The following is a 19,357-nucleotide window of genomic DNA, read 5'->3' as shown; positions in this document are numbered from 1 at the left end:
TATTTTTTTTTAAATCCTGTGTTATTTCATATTTTTATCTGCCATTCTATTTTCCAGACACATGGGGAAGGCACCAAGTAAAATCCTGGCCTTCAGTTGATTGCAACATTGACCTACGACTCAGCCTGAGGTTGTAATACCATTTTATATCCTGCTTGATCCAATTCATCACCCTTTACTGTTAGAAACAAATGATGGCCTACTGGTTAAGGCACAGAACGGGAGTATCTAGATTTAGTTCTCTGCTTTGCCATAGTCCAGAGAAAGCCACTTGGTCCAAAAGCCTTTGAGGGATTTCACTCCTCTTTTGGCACCCCTAACCTCCATTGATTTCCAAAACAGAAGTCAGGCATCTCAAAGGATTTCAATCTTCAGCTTTTAGCAGTAGTTCATCCCCTCTGAGAGGAAGGATTATAACTTCTCCCTCTCTCACAACAAGAAAAAGGAATTCATTAATCTGTAGAACGCTTAAAGATTGCAGCAATGGGCTCAGGGTGATCGCTCTCCAGTTACAAAATTAGGCAGAAACTGGTACAAGTAAAGAAAGTTGTTTCTCTGTGCAAAAAGCTGTGGAAATGTAGATGAAATCTTAAAGACCTGTTCTCCATGGATTTGGAAAGATTCCATAGCACCATTTTAGCAGTAAGTATTGCTTTAGTGTCCGTGCAAAGAAATTCCCTCATCTGCAACAGCTTGTGTACACCTTAAAGGTCTTTTCCAACCTAAGTGATTCTATGATTCTATGATTTTGGCTTTTGTCATATGGCTGCCCTAGAGGTAACTAGATGTCAGTACTGCTGAGTGGGCAGCGCAGGAGGAGCCCTCTGAGCCTGTCAGCCAACCATCAGGCAAACACACAGCATCGTAGCATGTGGGGTAGGTGTCTTCTATTTAAAACTTGCAGATAATTGCCTCATCCACTTACCTGGAGTCTACCAGTAGTAAGTATTTTCCATTCCTTGGGGTAAAAGCATAGAGCAGGAATTCAAGCCTTATCCCAGCTCTTGTGGATAGTGCTCTAAGAATAGCACAATGCAGCCCCCACCATGCTGCTGCTGCTAAGCAGGATCAGACATCACACAGAGTTCATTAGTCAGCTTAAAGACAAGTCTTCTAACCTGAAGTGTGGTTTAAAACTATTCCCCTGTGTTCTGGGCTTTAGATTGAGATGCTTTAAGAGTAGTAAAGACTGTACCATTTTCAAAAGACCTTCACAGAAATATAGCAGGATCGATCTGCAGGTATATATTTTCTAGTGTTTTAATGATGCATGCCTTTCAAATGCACAGGGACAAGGACTCTCTCCATTAAGAAGCTATTGCAATCGCTTATTATATTTTTAGTGGTATTGGAAAGTAAAATTATATTACTGCTGCTGTTTGATATCATGATAAAAAAGAAATATTTCTCATAATTGTTATTTCCTGATAACTAATTGCATATTGCTGTCTGCTAACTGTCCTTCCATCTGTATGTACATATTTGACATCACACTAAAATATAATAATCACGTATGTCTTTTCTGTACTGCTCTGATACAGAAAGTAGTCCTGAGCCCTGTGGGTTGCATTTTGAATAGCTATTTCGAAAAGAAAAACAATTCACATTTCCTTTGGTGACACATTGCACAAGTTAGATGTCAAGACTACAATTATTCCCTGCCAATACATTTTCAATTTATAAAATTGATGAAGATACAGAAAGGAAAGAACTAGAGCAATAATTGCATGGTATAATTTACTGTAAACAGTAAAATGAGCTTCTTCTGTGCACCTTCCCAGGGGACATGAGTATAGACAGGGAACCTCCTCTTGTTTCTAAAGAAGGAAAAAAACGGAGGGATGAAGGGATGCTAGTTACTAGTCTGCAGAGCAGCCATTAAGATAAAAGCAGATGTGGACCTGCTCAGAGGGTTGGTAATAGGATATGGTATCTTTTCCTTCCAGGTTACTGACTTGAATCAAATTCAGGTTGTTAGCCACTGAAAATCGCGGTAGTACCATCCAATGTATGATCAGTGGCCTTTATAAAAGGGCTGTTGGTTGCAGTCCAGTTTCTTGTAGTACCGAAACCAGTTGAACTGGCAGCTCAGGGCTATGCGAGCAGAGACACTAAGCTTTGGGTCCAGAGAATAAAATTCCCATCCAGACTAAATCCTGTTCTCCCACCCACAGCAAACTGAGGAGATGGGGCAGAGCTTCCACCACACTGCTGACTTTGCTATGCCTGTTTTCTGGCCAGGCGGGAATTTGTTTTCAGTTACTGCCCTTCAGTATCTTTTACTGACAGATCTACTGTAGCATCCTCTGATGAAGATGCATAATTTACTCCCTTCCTAATGTAAGAGCTGGTTCCCGGCCACTGACGTGTCCCTCCCCTTCCTTTCCTCTAATTTCTTTGCAGTGTTTCACAACTTTTTCCCCATATTGTCCTGGTTTATTGAGGCCCTGTTTAGTTAAAGGTATGGATAGAGAGTATGAATTAGCGTCTCTGCTTCTGCCATTAAAACAGTCTAGATTTTGTCTTGCGCGCTGCGCTTTCTTATTTCACTTCATCCTGCCATCTTTTCCCCTTTTGAACTTAGGGCTTTCAGGTATCGTCAGGAGGACGGTGGGCAGAGATGGTGAGGGTGCTGTGGTGTCTGCAGACCAGCCAGAGATGGGGCATCCCTGCGGTGGGCACCCTACCAAGCCCCACTGGGAGCCAGTCCCTGCCTTGGGGACACTGCTGTCACCAGTGGCAAGCCTAAAACGTGCGGAGCGGAGAGAAATGCCTCTATCTGCATGAAAAACACCACAGGAATGAAGAGCTCGATCTGGTCATTGCAGTAGTGTATTTTAAGTAATACTGGTCTTGTATCTGGTGAAATTCCTTACGCGATCCTTCTTCCAAGATTAACACATTTTGAGATGCCTTTTATTTCCCCCCGCCCCCCCTCAGGGCTTTGGAATAAAGAAAGTTTTCTCACCTCACACTAGGTTGGGGTCTCAAGCCTGGTTAGTGGCAAGTACCAGAATCTCACCTCAAAGAGCAGCATGCAGAGTAAGTCAAAGAAGGTGCTCAAAAGAACTGAGAAATAAATTGTAACTGTTACCCTGTTCAACAAAGATGATTTTTCATTTCGTAAGTCACTCAGTCTTTTGAAGTGATACATCGTAAAAGCAGAGCAAAGGTAAAACTTTTCAGTGTCTTCTTAGTGACGAAACTACCTGCCAAGATGGAGACTAGCTGGAAAAGCTGCAAAAACTAGATTCTGCCGCCCCCCCCCCCCCTTTTCATTGTTTTAATAACTTTTCATTTTTAGGGTTGAAGAAAAAATAGTTTAATGCCTCATTATCTCTGTCTCCCATCTCTTCCTCCTATCCAAGCCTTTAAAACATACTATAAAGTAATCCAAGAATTTGTAGAGCCAATACTTCTGGAATACTTCTTTCTTTCTTACTGTTTTCAGAATCTGTGTGATACCTACACATCAGATAAAAATTCATTCAGATATGCATTTTGATATGCGAAGGTTGCTAATTCACTTTGTATGAGATATTATATCATTATGCAGGATAGAATAGAAAATAGTAGACTTTCTACACCATTTTAAAACTAACTGGGAAATGTAGTAGTGAACTTCAATAGAACTTCATATCAAATTATGTTTTTTTCCAGACATCGATTAAAACACTATGGAAAGGGTTTAATTTTCCATTGCTTTCTTTAGCTTTTTTATAGTAATTTTCTGCAGAAGACTTGTTTTCTGAGAGCTTGTGTTTTAAATTTATCTTGGGTTTTGATATTGATACTAAAGATAAAATGAAGCTAAAAATAGTTGCTTAATTTCTAATTATCATTACTTCAGACAGTATGATGGTACAGTTTTAGTACTCCTGCACTCTGGATTAAGTATGAAGACTTGGATCTCAAAGAATGTGTGCAGCTGGTAACATGGAATTAAGGAGGCAATATACTCTAAAGGATAATGCAAGAAACAGAAAAGGAACTGAGTAATGGCTGTGGTTTTACTTTGCAAAGATGTGTGCAAACAGTTGTTGTTGGCTTTTACTTTGAATACCTGTTGTGGGTGTGTTGGAAGCTTTGGATGTTTCTCTAAGAATCAAAGCAAAACAAAGTTTATATTGGTTGTAGTTGGGTTATGGTCTCTGTCTCACTGTGAAAAGCAAATTATCACACATTATGCATTATTTCACTGTAAATATGAATTGGCTCAGGTAAATTTGAGTGAACCTTTTCATATATCTAGCATGAATTTCAAGGTTATAGTGAAGAAACACACCAAGGTAGTCCGAAACATTGTGACATCTCTGACCAAGAGATCTGCTTACCACTGACTCTGAATATGCCCTTATCATATATACAAGTTATAAATCTTTCTGTGCATGTGCAGTAGAGATATAGTTAAATACAATGCTTTCTACTTCTTAGAGGCATGGAGTTTATTTGAATGTATATTGAGCTCTCCAGATGAAAGTCACTGCAGACACAGGGAAGCGAAAGTCATTGAACGGCGGGCAAGAAACACAAGTCTGGACTTCTGCTCCCAGCTCTGCCTCTGATTCACTTTCTGGCCCCAAAATAGTCATTTTGCATCCTCAGGTATTTTTCTTAACTGTTAAATGAGCATTGCTGGTATTTAACTAAATATTTGAGGTACCTCAAGGTGTCAGGACAGAAGCACTAAGTTTTATTTAAAGTGCAGTTCATTAAATGCCACGTATTTTCTTGAACACTGAAAGAGTGCTCAGTGAACTCCTGGTAGAACAGGGCTAGCAAGCAAGTCAGGAATAGGACAATGTGAATACTAAGTAGATATGATGAATTAGGGGGAAATTTAGATTAAAACTGATGTAGAGACAAAGGAGGAAAACTGTAGAAGAGGCAGGGGAAAGGAACTGAAAATAAAAGGGTGACAGGAGATAGGAAATAAGTCTGGGGAGATGGGAACAGGAAATGAAAAACACATCTCATTCTTGCAAAGTGTAATCCTGTGCAGGATAGTGTTACCCATACATTAGGTTATGAGCATAGATTCACTGTTGGAAATAAGGTAGTTCCTTATGGCAGGCACCCACCCAAACAAAACCACAAGCACCTCATCATCTTGCTGATTCTCTGCCATTAGCTTCAGCAGGTGAGACGCGGGCGAGACGCTTCAGGTCAGACACTAATGGGGGTGAAGTCCCACTTAGAACAACGATGGGCAACTGTGCTCGTGTTGGCTGGGATAGAGTTAATTTTCTTCCTAGTAGCTGGTATGGGGCTGTGTTTTGGATTTGTGCTGAGAACAGTGCTGATAACACAGGGATGTGTTCGCTGTTGCCGAGCAGTGCTTACCCAGAGCCAAGGGCTGTTCTGCTTCTCAGCCCACCCCACCAGCGAGGAGCCTGGGGGGGCACAAGGAGCTGGGAGGGGACACAGCCGGGACAGCTGACCCCAACTGACCCAAGGGATATCCCAGACCGTATGGCGTCATGCTCAGCATATAGAGCTGGGGGAAGAAGAAGAAAGGAGGGAGGTTCAGAGTGATGGCATTTGTCTTCCCAAGTAATGTGTGACGGAGCCCTGTTTTCCCAGAGATGGCTGAACACCTGCCTGCCCATGGGAAGTGGGGAAGGAATTCCTTGTTTTGCTTTGCTTGTGTGTGCGGCTTTTGCTTTACCTATTAAACTGTCTTTATCTCAGCCCATGAGTTTTCTCACTTTTGCTCTTCCGAATCTCTCCCCCATCCCACTGTGAGGGGAGTGAGCGTGCGGCTGCATAGGGCTGAGCTGCTGACTGGGGTTAAACCATGAAAAAGTTCACTTTGGTATGGCCTATTTCTGTGGATCACTAAAGGTTTGAATTATGACTTTTTTTAAGACTGGGATAATAAATATGGATTTCACAGTACATTTTTGGTTAGTTTTAAACTTGCCTACTGGTTCATGCTATTGGTACAATTAGGCTCAGGTCCTTGCCTATAGGATACTATCCTTGTAGGTAAGATCAACAATAATTGATTAGAATATAAAAATAAAAATTTTCATAGACTGACCCCAGAATTTTCTCCAGAGTGAAACAATAATGTTATGCTTTGCTATATCCTAAACCAGATTATTATTTCCTAATACACCAAATTATAAGGTTTATAGAGCTATCATTAAGATGAAGAAGTATACATCAATATGTAAACTGGCTATCAGGCACAGAATAAAGCATATTTTGTCTTCTAGTAAACACTTAAGCCTCAAACCATCCGATTATCAGCAACAGGGAAAAATGCAAAGTTCTTGACAAGGTAGTAAAAGCATCTGGCAGAGGACAGATTTTTAATTTTTAATTTAAAGACCAACTATCATTCTTACTAAAAATATCTTGAAACAATCAGGTGATCTTCAACACTCCAGATGGGTTAAAATTTTCCACCGAAAGCGTTTACCAGTCTGCAGTAATCTGTCATGACTCTGCTCAATATGAATAGTGTGGAAGAAAAATGTGTGGTTTATTGGTTCACATATAAAATGTGTAAATAAGGGAGCAGAGAGGAATGTGTGCGTATGTGTTTTTATCAAACTTTCCTTGTTCCATACAGAAAGTTTATGGTCTTGAATAGGGCATGCAGCCCTAGTGAAGTATAATAATGTCTAAGATTCATTTCCTAGGAACCTGATGATTTACTTATTTCCTACTGTTGTGTATGTAGGTGCCAGCTCTGCCTCTTCACCAATTCAAGGAACACATTACGAATAAGTTAATATACAGTAATTCCAAAAATCTCAGATGAGGGAGAATGTCATTGCTCCTCAGGCTTTAATTGTACACAAGTCAAGACCTGGTTTCATATAAATAACAGTGGCAGAAACAAGGCCTCAGTCATTTTTTTCTCATAGTCTCCCTTTCCTTTCAATCTTCTTTTTCTATTCTGAAGTTAAACCCGTATGTCCATGAACACCTGCGAAACACTTTTTTTTTATCCTAGCCATCTAGTCAAGGTTGGTTTTCATTGTTTCAGACAAGTTTGAAGTCAGTCCTTGTCTCTGCACTACTTTTATTGATAAATCATTAGAATGACATAAGTTAATTTAAAAGTCAGGAATATGAACTGGGTGTATTTTTAACAGCTTATATGTCTAGAATGTGCCACACCAAGAAAGGCTTTTTTGGATCTCAGAGAGAACTTTTAAACCTAGATTAGATGCCAAACCCCATATTTTGGCCCTGAAAGAAAATAATGCGGCCTTAGGTCTTCTCTTACTTTAATTCAAGACGGTGAGCTCTTCTGAGACTTAGGCTAATGATATTTGCATGTCCAACGGCTGGTTTAGGAGGTGAGCATTCAGCATCCTGGGCCCAGCTGTGTTAGCAAGACCTGTAAGACAATTTAAGGAGCACTGTGGTTTCTCTTACAGCTTTAGGGGAAAGCTGGTACATCACACCCTGCAGCAGCCCATGGCACCAAATAGACATCAGAGGGCTGCACGTCAGTAGTAGAGGCTGAACTTTACTGTGTCGAGAATGAAGGTAACGAGCCTAGTGCAATTGCTGATTTTTGCTGGGTAAAAGGGATGATTTCTGCCTTAATGAGAGCATGCCTTCATAGTTATCGAGAGAGGTTATAAAGCCTTGAACCCAAAGTAACAAATCCAGGTGCCGTTCCCTTGCGAATCAGGTTCTTAGAAGCAAGAAATCTCTTCATCTGCCTAAACATTTCATTCAAAATCATGGGTTCTTAGGGGTGCTTGTTCCCTGCCCGCTGCCCACCTGTTTCTTACTCTCCACACTTGATTTAAGGACAAGGTGCTTATGCCTCTTAGGTAGAGTAGGAGTTAAGCACTGGGATACCTGCAAGAGCGTATCCTTCAGTCTCCTGACTTTTCACGGGCACTCGGTGAGCACACGGTGCAATGCCGGGGAAGGCAGGAGGGACATTTTGAGGGTGACCTTCTCCCATGGACTTCCCTTCACTTTACATCTTTTCAGCAACGGGCAGGCTCTTCTTCCACATGAACTTTTGAATGTCTACTCTCCTCTTACCGTTAAAGGACTAGTGTGGTTGGTTATCAAAGCACGGGGAAAGGAGTACGGTTAAGAGAGAGGTGTCATTCATTACGTCTCAGTAGGATTTGAGATTTGAGGTCTCCTAGGTTAATGTGAAAACCCAAGCCGAAGAGCATGGCAGAGCGAAAACAAGCATGTATCTATAGCTGCTTGAAGAATGTACTAGAAAAACAGCCAAAAAAAAGTCTTCCGTTTCCTAGCTATGCCTTTCTGTGACCCTTACTAAGACCTGTTTGCGGCACCCAGGTCAAATCCTTGGCACTGACAGATAGCCTTTCCTGGCATACGTCATGACTGACACCTGAGAGAGGAGGGGGAGAGAGACAGGAAAGCCTATAGTCACTGCCTGAGGCCCCTGTCATTGCAGAAGATATCTCCATATAAATTATGGCCATAACCTTGGGAAACTTTTGCTTTTGTTGTCCCAAAGGGTTTGCTATTTTGTAAAATAAATAGGAATTAAGCACACACATTTTTTAATATCCTAAGAATTCAGTGCATAGGCTGCAATGACATGAAAGTGGGAATATTGGCAATTTTTATGTGCTAGAATTCCACCTGCACACAGAACAATAGCAAGTCCAGATCCTCTAACATCTGCTCAGGACAGGGTGATGATGTTATGAATCATGATGGGTACTCAGTCCCTGTCTGCTAACTCACACTAAAATCCACTTAGTGCACAGTCTGAAAAGGTGTCTACATAATGGATTGTGTAATTTCTACTATTTCTTGCTTTCGTGTGCCTTTGGAAATCACCTTTGTTACACAATATGCTAATCATAATATTGACTCTATTGTATCCTCAGTAAATATGAAATCAGAAGATATAGTTCCTCCCTTTGAAGTTGTGCAGTCAGCACTATAGCTCTTAGGGGCAAGGTTTACTTCTATATTTTGTAAAGTGTATTCTATAAAGAGATTAGAGATTTTAGCTGCAGATTGCAGGTACTGCCATAGTAGAAATAACTATACATAATTATTAATGGGAATTGTACTCAAGGAAGGACTGAAAATGAGTACTTATGATGTAGACTGCATTAATATTAAATAGTTATGTATTTTTTAATAAATATAAATATCTGGATAATATTTTTGTCACCAGACAAAGCAAATGCATGTTTCTTCCGCTTTACTTTTCAGCAAATTTTTAATGGAAATTACCAAGTGTGAGAGACTTATCAGATCAAGTTTTGTACTTATAAAACCAAAACAAAACCAAACATGCTGCATGGGGTCAGTGAGGATTCTTCCTGTTGCTCCATCCATCCTCTTCACCTTTAGTGGTGTAACAGAGGGAGTCTTTAGGAATGTGCTTTGTTAGTGTGATTTTTTTTCTAATAGTTAAGTTGGTGGAACTAGTTGAAAAGCATGAAATTCTGCTGCATAAATTATCATTAACAATGTGGTTTATTTTTGTTTGGCAGTTGAAATTTTAATGTAATGTTCTGTTGAAATTCTGAGATTCAGTCAAGTTTTAACAAGCTACAGCTAGAAGGAGATTGCATTATTTTTTATGTATTTGTTATTAAAATTCTTGATAAATGTTGCAAAGATTCTACCTGTGAGCTGTTTTTCACTCTCTAGCTGATATTAAATACTTGCCACCAGAGCTGCATTTTTGATAGTGATTTGTCACATGGTATTATTTCTGCTCCTAGAGTGGATGAATGCAACCTTCATCGGGTTTCTTGTCTGAAGCCTCACAAGAAATACACTTCAAAATGAAAGTCTTCAGTATGTGCATAAAATTTTCCATAAAGATGTACTAGTACTATTTTCTTGCATGAATGTTTATGACAAGGGGACGTGAAGACTTTCAGCATGGGTGAAATGGATACATATTTTAATACTGAGCAAAATTTAATAGAAAAAGTTTGTGTTGTTCACCCAGCTGTGTTTTGTTTTAGTCAGCATTTATCCAGGAAAAGCTGCTCAGGAGCCTTAGAAAAGCCCACAGACAAGGTTCCTGTGACCCACAGTGGCCTTTGGCCAAGCCACCCAGCCTGGGAAAATGGGAATGCAGGGGCTGTGGGATGCTGCTCCTCGGCGCATATGAAGGTACAGACTGAGATCTGAAGGGGGAAAAGCTGAATTTTCCTAACTTTTCTCTGGCGTGCTTTCCAAAGTCTTAAGCTAACAGGATCCCAACTTGCTTGCAAGCCTGGTTGTGGTTGTTCTTTAGGGTTTAAATGAACCCCGGTGCATTTCTTGCATGCAATGCTATCCGGTTTCTTTAAAGCATCAAGTAGTCCTTCAAGAAGTCAGTTGGTGGCATCGTGCAGCCTCCATGTGTGCCAACCTGACCCCAGGCCCTCCAGCCAACTGCTGTTACGGGAGATGCTTTGTGCACCCAGTTGTCCAAAATGAGTGCAAAAAGGTGGGTCAGTGATTCTGTGTCTGGATATGGGCCTGACCCACCTTCTCTGCTGGTTCCTGTGAGCATCACGCTGCTTTGAGCTTTTCTAGTGATTCTGTGTAGTTAATCTTAGCCCATTGTGCTTAATTCTCAGCAAGGACTTGCGGGTGCGGATTAAGTTGTTCGGTGGTAAAACTTGTAGAAAGGGACTGCCAACAAAAGAAATCTCCCCAGCAGTTCTTCCCTTATTACATAAATGGTCAAGCAAACTTTAACCATCCTGGGAGCCCGGAGGGAATACGGTCGGTGTTCTCCGTGACCCCAGTCACCCTTGCACACTGTAGTTTCAAGGAAAAATCAACTTATACCAAGATGGCTCTTCCCAGGGTGGACTCGTGGGAGTGCAGACCGGAGTCCCAGAGGTACGGGCCCGCGAGTCATTTCTCCTGCCTGTTGTGCCAGGTGGATCCAGGGGGTTTCTGAGTTATCCCGGGAGGGTGGGCGGCTGGCCAGGGGAGCCCGACTGACAGAGGAGGGTGGAAAAGCCTGCAGCATCCTTTCACGTGAGGATCTGCTGCTACTCTCTGACCCTTTCCTGTAAATTGCATTAATATGTGAACACAATTAGACCGTCGTCTATAGGTTTTGTATATGTGGCAGCCAGAAAAGGGTTGGGTGTCGGGTTTGAGTTTGATTTGAGGGAGGAGTGGGATCTGAAAGCTATAGATGCTGTTCTAAAGCTTTTCTCCAATAATGATGATAATGAATGACGTAAGCCATTCCTTAAGATTGATGATTAATCCTAATGAATATGTTGCATACATATGTTTCACAGCTGTCATTAAGGTTCCATTTTAACCGCTCTTCCCTTTCCCCACTCCCACCCATGCTGCAATCTGCAAACTCTTATTCCCTGTAGGTATTTTGATAGAGAAACAGACAGGTAACGATCCCGATGTCAGACTCTAAGCCATGCAACTGTCAGTTCATATTGTGTCTGACAGTCATTGACAGCTTGCTTCTTCAATTTTACCAAGATTAATATTCTTCACATGTTTTATTTATATTTACTGATCTCGCTGCAGTGAATTTTTAAAGAGGCATTTTCATGTTAAAATTCCCTGTTAAAAATCAAATCTGCATTTTCTTCAAAATTTAGATTTACATTTCATCAATATTGCTTGTGGAATTTTTGCACGTCGCTAACAGCCTGATCACATGCACGATGCTTTATTCATACAGTGATCAATAAGGCTTATGCTGATAAACCCCCGGGATCATCATCCTGGGAACCTCCTCATCCCTGGAAACCCATCAGCACATGGTTAACTTGACACAAGGCAGTAGTTTCACAGAAGAAGACTACTCAGATGCATACAATGATTCACGTGTGCAAGCATTTGAAAGGTTCAATTTCTGTAAGAGTGACATTGTCACCAGAGTAATGCTATTGAGCTTAAAAGTATTCGCATGAGTAAATGATTGGAAGATTAGACTTTGAACTCTCTGGTGAAACTCTTGTACTGTTCTGTCCGTTCGGGCTGGCTCACCGTCTCTCCAGGTGCTCGAATTGAAATAGTAACACATCAGGTTGTTGGAATTGTAAATCCAACGGGGGAAATTATACTTAAGCCGAAAGAATTTTAAACATAAATGATAGCAATAGTTGGAAATTAAAAAAAAAACCAGATCTAATTTTATGACCATTTTTATATAAATAACAATAGGCTATTTAACTAATTTATATGAAAACAATGTTTGAAAAATGTAAAATTATACATCTATGTATATAAATTTTTTTTTACATTGTTTAAATACAAAGACAAAAGCTGAATCTTAATTTCTATGCTATGTCTGCTTTAAAAAGTGCTAGCCAAATCCCCCACTCCTTAGTCAAGGATTTTTATTGGGTGTCCTATCTGAGTGCAGGCTGACTTATTTAACCCAATTTGGGGAAATCCAGATCCTCATGTTGAACATCTTTGTATGTTTATGAATTGGAAATTTTCCACTTCAGGACTCCTTTTAACCTCTCTGATCTTTCAAACTGCATGTCTCTTAACTTCCCAGATAAATTAGCCAATTCTGACCTCATCTAGCCTTGAGATGACAGTGGTGTTTTATCTCTTTCCCTTCCTTTCTCCCCAAAATCTGCATCATCATGTTTTTCTTATTGCCATGGCAATACAGCTAAGTACAGAGTGAAGTGCAACAAGCCAATTGCATGTAAAAAGTTTGCACAAAGGCAGAATTCCTACCTAAACAAGGGGCTTTGCTGACACATGGCTCCTGCAGGGATATTGGGGGTGTGGGGGGGGGACTGTGTGCCCCTTTTTATCTTCTCTCCTTACCAAGTGATTACAGGTGAAAACGCAAACAGGGAGATGAAAACCGACACATCAGGATTTCTAAAACAGTTATAGAAGGGGAAATCAGCATTAAGTAAAACTGCAGTAACATGGAAGTGTGATGTTTCATTCAGATCATATGGAGCTCTGGCAGCCTTTAATGAAAATATGGGTTATTTAGTACTTCTTTGTTGGAAATAACCCTGCCCTGGACCTCAGAGAGGGGGTGTATTGTTAATGAAGAAACGGTGGCACAAACAATCAAGAGCACAGAAAAACGAATGAATCAGTAAAAAGCCCCTCCATTTAGCCTAATAATACTCTCCATATTCTTAGGTGCGAAATGAATAATAATTTGCCCTTCAGTGACACTTCAAGACAGCTTCTTTTTTTTTCCAAATAATAGTAATAAAGTAGTTAAAACAGAGATCCCTTTGATTTTTCCTGAAGTAAGAGGAAACAGCAGATGAATGAGCTGTAGCTTTTTACTTTTCTGGCTTGGTTTCATTTACATTTAGTTCATTAATTATTTTTTAGGGAGAAAAGGTTTGTCTTATTTTCGGTGAAGGGAATGCCGATTGTTCTCCTAGAGATATTATAAGAACGTCAAAGAAAGCCATAAATATTTTATAAAGACTGATAATAGAGTTTTCTGTGCTAAGGAAAAGTCAATGATTTTTGAAAAGGGATACATAATGATTTTCTGACTAACTGCAAAAATGAGATGGCAGTCATTTTAATAATAGTTAATAAATATTGACATTAGTATTTCAATGAGTGTAATCAGGCTTTGGTTGAATATTGGAAAGTCATGATTTGTTCAGCAGTATTATTATAAAAGCTTGACTATTTCCACTGAAGCTGTTAAACTATCTTTGCGGGAAACCTCAGTAACTTCTCAGAATAAATCCAGTAAGACTATGCAAGAATTAACACGTGCTCTGTGCATCATATTGTGAGCTCATCTATTTTTCTGTCCGACTTAAAAACAACATTGCGCAATAGGTTACGTGTTTATGGCATCCTCATACAAAATCAGCCTTTATGCAAAACATGTTTGTTAAAATGACAGCATCAGGCATATAGGTAATCTGATGTCTTCAGCATACTTGACTTTGTTGTATCTTATAGTTATTTGGAAACTTACTGGTTAGGGAAAAAAGAAAAAAGAGTTAGAAAATACCCAGGGGTCACCCAGAGTCTGAAATGTCAGCTGTTATTCATGGTGGTAGCCTTTTATTGCAGAGATAGTCAGAAAGGCATTATTCCACGATGACTTTTGAGTTTTCAAAAGCTTTTAGTCCCAAAGTTACCACCCCTCCACCAAAGCCAAAATCCAAAATTGGTTTCAGAACTGCTACATTTCTGGTGAAGGATACCCCTGGGATACCTGGTATTTGATGAATTAAAAATGACATCATTCTTGTTGGCTTTAGGGTTGATAATTACCGTCTGCTGAGAATACGCAGCAGTGAATGGTGGGAGAGGAAACGGAGTGAGCTGAAAACCAGCTCTTTGGTTAGAAGCTCATTAACAGACATGTCTGCGACAAACAGACCAATTTTAAAATTGACCTTTTTTTTTCAATACAGACCATTTGCAACAGAAAATTCCCAAGCAGTGATACCGTTTCCTCCCAAAACAGCCCCAGTTTCCAAGCTGTGTATTTTTCAGGGGGCAGCGCACCCCTGTCCCTGGTTGCCCACTCTTGCTTCTGCTCTTCAAAAGCCTCTGCTACGCTGGCACGGATGCCCAGTGAGCTGGACTGGGGAGCAGATCTGGCTGAAAAACAGCCTGTTTTGGATAATCTTTAGCTGGATTAATTTCCCGATCCAGGTGAAAATGTTCAAAATAAACCAAGAGAGCAGGAGAAACTGAAGCTGGAGGTGTAAGAGACGTTACTCACTGATGGGGAGCGATGACCATGGCTCGGTGAGTGCTACTGTGCCATCCTCACCTTGGACTTGGTGAGGTATTCCCAGACCCTGCCCTTTTGCTGGCCCTGGTGCTCCCCTGACCTCTCTGTGACTCAATTTAAAGTCTCAAACCAGCTGAAGAGTAACCCAGCAAAAAACCCCCAACCCAGCTATTTGTTTAAATTGGCTCAATAAGGGGTCAGATAAGCAGCGGTGCTAATGCACTTCTGTGCATCAGCAACATGTGGCATGGCCCAGGGAAGAGGGAGGACCCTCGCTAGCTCTATCAGTTTAAACTGCCTTGAAACTGCTCCTTGGATGGCTTGCCAGGGGCTGCGTAATAGCAAGAGGAGCAGTTTCTGCATTGCAATGCTTAGTCCTGGCTAATTTTAAAATGTAATGTAAAAGGGCTTCCTTTCTTTAAAAAAATGGGATCTGTAACCCTTTCTTTGATAAATACACATGCACGCACACAGTATAAATTCATCTGGAAAATGTGTTGCTTTATAAAGTGGGGGGAGCACAGGGGAGAGGAAGAGTAAACAATCTCTTTTAATCTTGGTAATATCAAGAATGCCAAGCCTGGTTTTTCCCCTGCTTGGGGATGAGGAGGTTGGAGGCTTTTGAGGGAGGGACTGGGATTTTATTATGAGCTTTTTTCACAGTTTAGATTAACTGAAAGGGATACTAGAATTTTTAAAAAGGGGTTTTTTTTCTCCTATATGATTTTGCATGCTGAAGTTTAACAGCTGTTGCAAGCAAGAAGAAAACATATTTTTCCCACTACATCTTTTGCTTCCACCAGATGAACTGAGTTTCTTTGGCATTATTTCTTTTTAAGAAAATTCAAAAAACTAGGCAGCTAAATTTAACCCAGATATAATTCTGCTGATTTAAAATTACATTAAAACAAAGGTCGGATTTGGCCAAACCTTTTAATTGCTCATGACCCTATTATTTTCTGTCCCCCCTTCCCCCCGCCCCTTAACTAGTTGTCCCATTGTTTCACTAGGGATTGAAGTTAGATTTACTGGCTGGCAATTACAAGGATTGCTCTTTTGCCCCTTTGCCCCTTTCCCTATTTAAAAAATAACAAGAGAGGGGATGGGGGGAGAGGAAAGCCTCAGAGGGGTTTGTTTGTTTGTTTTTTTCCCAGTCTCGCTGTAGGTTGCTGGTGTTATACCGTGACTTTTTAGGAAAAGTGAGAATACAAACCAATCGATTCCCTTCAGCTCCACAGGACCGCACTTCCCTGGGACAACACAAACATCGAACTGCCCTGTGAACCGTCCCATCCGATTTTATTAGATTTGGTTTCCCCCGTGCTATTGTTTATCATCATTTTTATACATATTTGCCCTTACGTTATATTTTTGCTGTCAGCTAGGGCAACAAATAGGCTTTTATTAGCCTGCTAGCCACATGCAGGGGAGCAGGCGTGGGCAGCACCTGGCATAGTCTCCCCTCCTGCTTCACCACCAGCCCCCCACGCCACAGTGGGATCCACTCCCTAAAGAGATAAAGCTCCCACCGGGTCCTCCTCCCCCTTCAGACTTTCCACTGGCGTGAGCGCAGGCATTTGCTTTAGTTTATGACCGTTACCAGAGTCTGCGGGGGACGTGCTGGGTCAGCACGTCCTGTAACTCCTCCGGCCGGCAGAACCCACGTCGGGGGCTGCTGCCATCCCCAGGAGGTTCCCCTCAGCCACAGAGGGGTTACGGTTGGGTTTGGTCGGGGCAAATTCCTCTACCAAGAGACTTCCCACCTGAGGAGTCCCCTTTGGGGGTTTATATCATCATGAGATAGCACCGACTGGGATTGAATCTGACCCCCTATTTATATCCAAACAGCACATAAACCAGCAGTAAAACTGCAGACAAACATAAATAACACATGCTTGCACGTACTCTGCTGCGTTGTGATCCTGGTAATGCTGAAACTGGTGTCTGAGCGCTTCGAACCCTGCTTTTAGAGAATTTGAAATGCATCTATTAAATTGCAGCCTTTGCTGAATCTGTCAAGAAGGGCTTCTGCCCCAAATGGAGACTGTCCAAAAAATTATGCACGGCCATTTTAAAGTTATGCAAGGTCAGAAAATACAAACAAAACAAAACAAAACAAAAAAAAAGGCTGGGTGATTGAATGGCCGCAGGACAAAACTGTGAGCTAGGAGAGACCTTTCCTTCAATCATGCGCACTGAGCCACGTGAAATGAGGGCAGCCGTGAGTTGCACAGGGCTGAGGTGGGGGCCATCCTCCCCCCGCACCACAGAAGTTTAGATCCCAGTTTTCTAAGCGTTTTCCGTCCTGACTTCATTTTAGGCTAATAGCTGGGGTTAAAAAAAAAATGCTTCATTGAACTGGGTGGGTATGTGAAACGGTCTTTTTTTTCCCTGCTACAGCAAGAGCAAGCTCTGGGGAAAAGGAGGGGACAGGTAGGGTTTCAAACCCATGGCTGGTTGGGATTCAGTGCTCCCAATAGTCCACGCTGCTGCCTGTGCTAGCAGCCAGGTGTCCCAATATCAAAGACCCATCCCTTTTTTTCCCCTAAACGGTAGTCACAATAGCTGCATTGAGGACGAAGTGAAATATTAAGCGCCCTCTGATTCATTGGTGCTTTTTCAGAGTTTGGTGCACTGATGAATTATGGAGGTGGCTGGGAGAGGGTCGTGATTCCTAGTTTTGTTGGATCTGTTTTCTGGGATACTTCAAATGGGTGAATCTCCAGAGCCATCAGCAGCTCCTCTTTCCTTGGAGCTGCCCTTTCCCCACCCCAGTCCCCAAACTGGCCCTCTAACATATATTGCAGTTCCTGGTTTTCAGTGATTTTCCCCTTCGTTAGTTGAATTCTAAGCTCAGTTAATCTCTGCTCACTGAATTAGTAAAAACTTCTTGGTCTTGTTGTGAGCTGCACTTTTTGCGATCTGTATTTTTAAATTCCCAACAAGCAAGTCGGAGAGGAAATACTAAGGTTTACTGGCTATGACTGTGAAATCAAATCAACCACAAGTGACTTAAAGTTTTATCGATGAAACCTGATAAATGCAAGGTCTAATTTTTCATTTAATATTTTCATTTAAGTGAATTCTGAAAGGGTTTTACAGAAAATCTAAAAAACCCCATCTCTCTATCTAAAAACATATCTCTAGAGAAAATTCTCTCAAAATACAGAAAGCGGTCAAATAATTTAGAACCTGTGGGTTTATCTTCCACTGAGCATGACAACCATTTTGCAAGCTGAAGGCGTTTTGGAGCCAGTGTAAACCAAAACCACGGGGATGTTGAAAATTAAAGCTCCAAGCCTGAGTACAAACTGCCTCTCTGTGTACGTCTTGCAGCACAAACAATACCTCGTGTTGGGAAAACATCGCTCCCTCTCTGTCCAGGGAAGCCTAGAAGACATAGCAGCAACAAGACAAGAAAAGGGTGGAGTTTGAGCCGTAGCTCTGTCGTTACCTCCCTGCCTCTCATGGAAGGCAGGGCCCTGGCCAGGATTTACAATATTCCAGTTTCTCCTGGTGTAATTTGATGAACAACTTTTCAGGAAGGCTGCCAGCAACCTCCTCTCCCGCTTCCTCTGCCATTGCTTCATGTTGGGTTTGGCCTTGTACTGGTTTGCCCCACCATGTGGTGAAATGGGTGAGGGAGCTGAATCCCTGGGAAAAATCACTATTTATTCTTATATTTCCTATTTATTTGTCTATTTTATCTTTTCTGGGTGGTTTTTTTTTTTTTTTTTTTGGGGGATCAGGTCCACCATCCAGCCCACTGCACAACCAGGACGATACTGCAGGAGGGGCACGGGAGGAACAAGTTGCTGGCAAGGGCCAGAAATTGCACAGGGCAGCTAAAGCATCCTCTGGCCCATCGAGTGCCAGACCACAGCTTTAATCCATTTGGTGACCCGCTGCCTGCTACGGTTATATTTATCAGCGTGTCTGCAACTACCGATTCTCTGCTGAACTGTCCCTAATTTACACCAAAGCAATGCGAATGCAGCATGTCTGCAGAACGCTTCTGCCTGACTGCTGTTTTGACTTGCTTTGCACAGCTATGAATACAAGGTAGAAGGCAGTGGAAAATCAGGAACAGAATAGCTAAGGATGTTATAAACAATGTCTGTGAGGTTAATTTAAATTTAGTTTATATTTCTCAAGAGCCATTAATGATACATCGCTTTGCATTCTCAGAAACTGGGGCTGTCCAAGTAAATTGACACTTATCAAAACAACAAAAGAAATCCCTGGAGGCTGTTCAGATGCTGTTTGAACCAGGTTTCCCAAATAATGTTAACTGTGTTCTTCCCTATTAGTGCGTTAAAGCGTGTATGCAAGGATATAAGCAATAATGAGAGAAGACACAAAGTCACATGTATGTGATATGATGTGCTGCGTATTCTTCTTCCTCTTCTTCCTCTTCCTTCACCACTAAGGGTACCATCTGCCTGCCACACTGATGTTACTCGTTTCAAAGGAATAATTGCAGACAACAGACTTCACTCTCTGGTTTATTGGCAGCTTAAGGCACTCAAGCACTGCAAGGATTAAGTCTTGTATCTTGAGGGACACCTTTCTGTTTCATGTTCTTGGGAAAGCTAGTGGTTATTAGAGATGTATGAGCAGGTGTGTGACTGGCTTAAATATGAAAGATTTTTCTGAATGAGTCAGTGTTTATTTTATTTTTATATG

Source organism: Aquila chrysaetos, chromosome 4, assembly GCF_900496995.4.
Source record: "Aquila chrysaetos chrysaetos chromosome 4, bAquChr1.4, whole genome shotgun sequence".
Taxonomy (NCBI): Eukaryota; Metazoa; Chordata; class Aves; order Accipitriformes; family Accipitridae; genus Aquila; species Aquila chrysaetos.
This window is presented reverse-complemented; position numbering follows the sequence as displayed.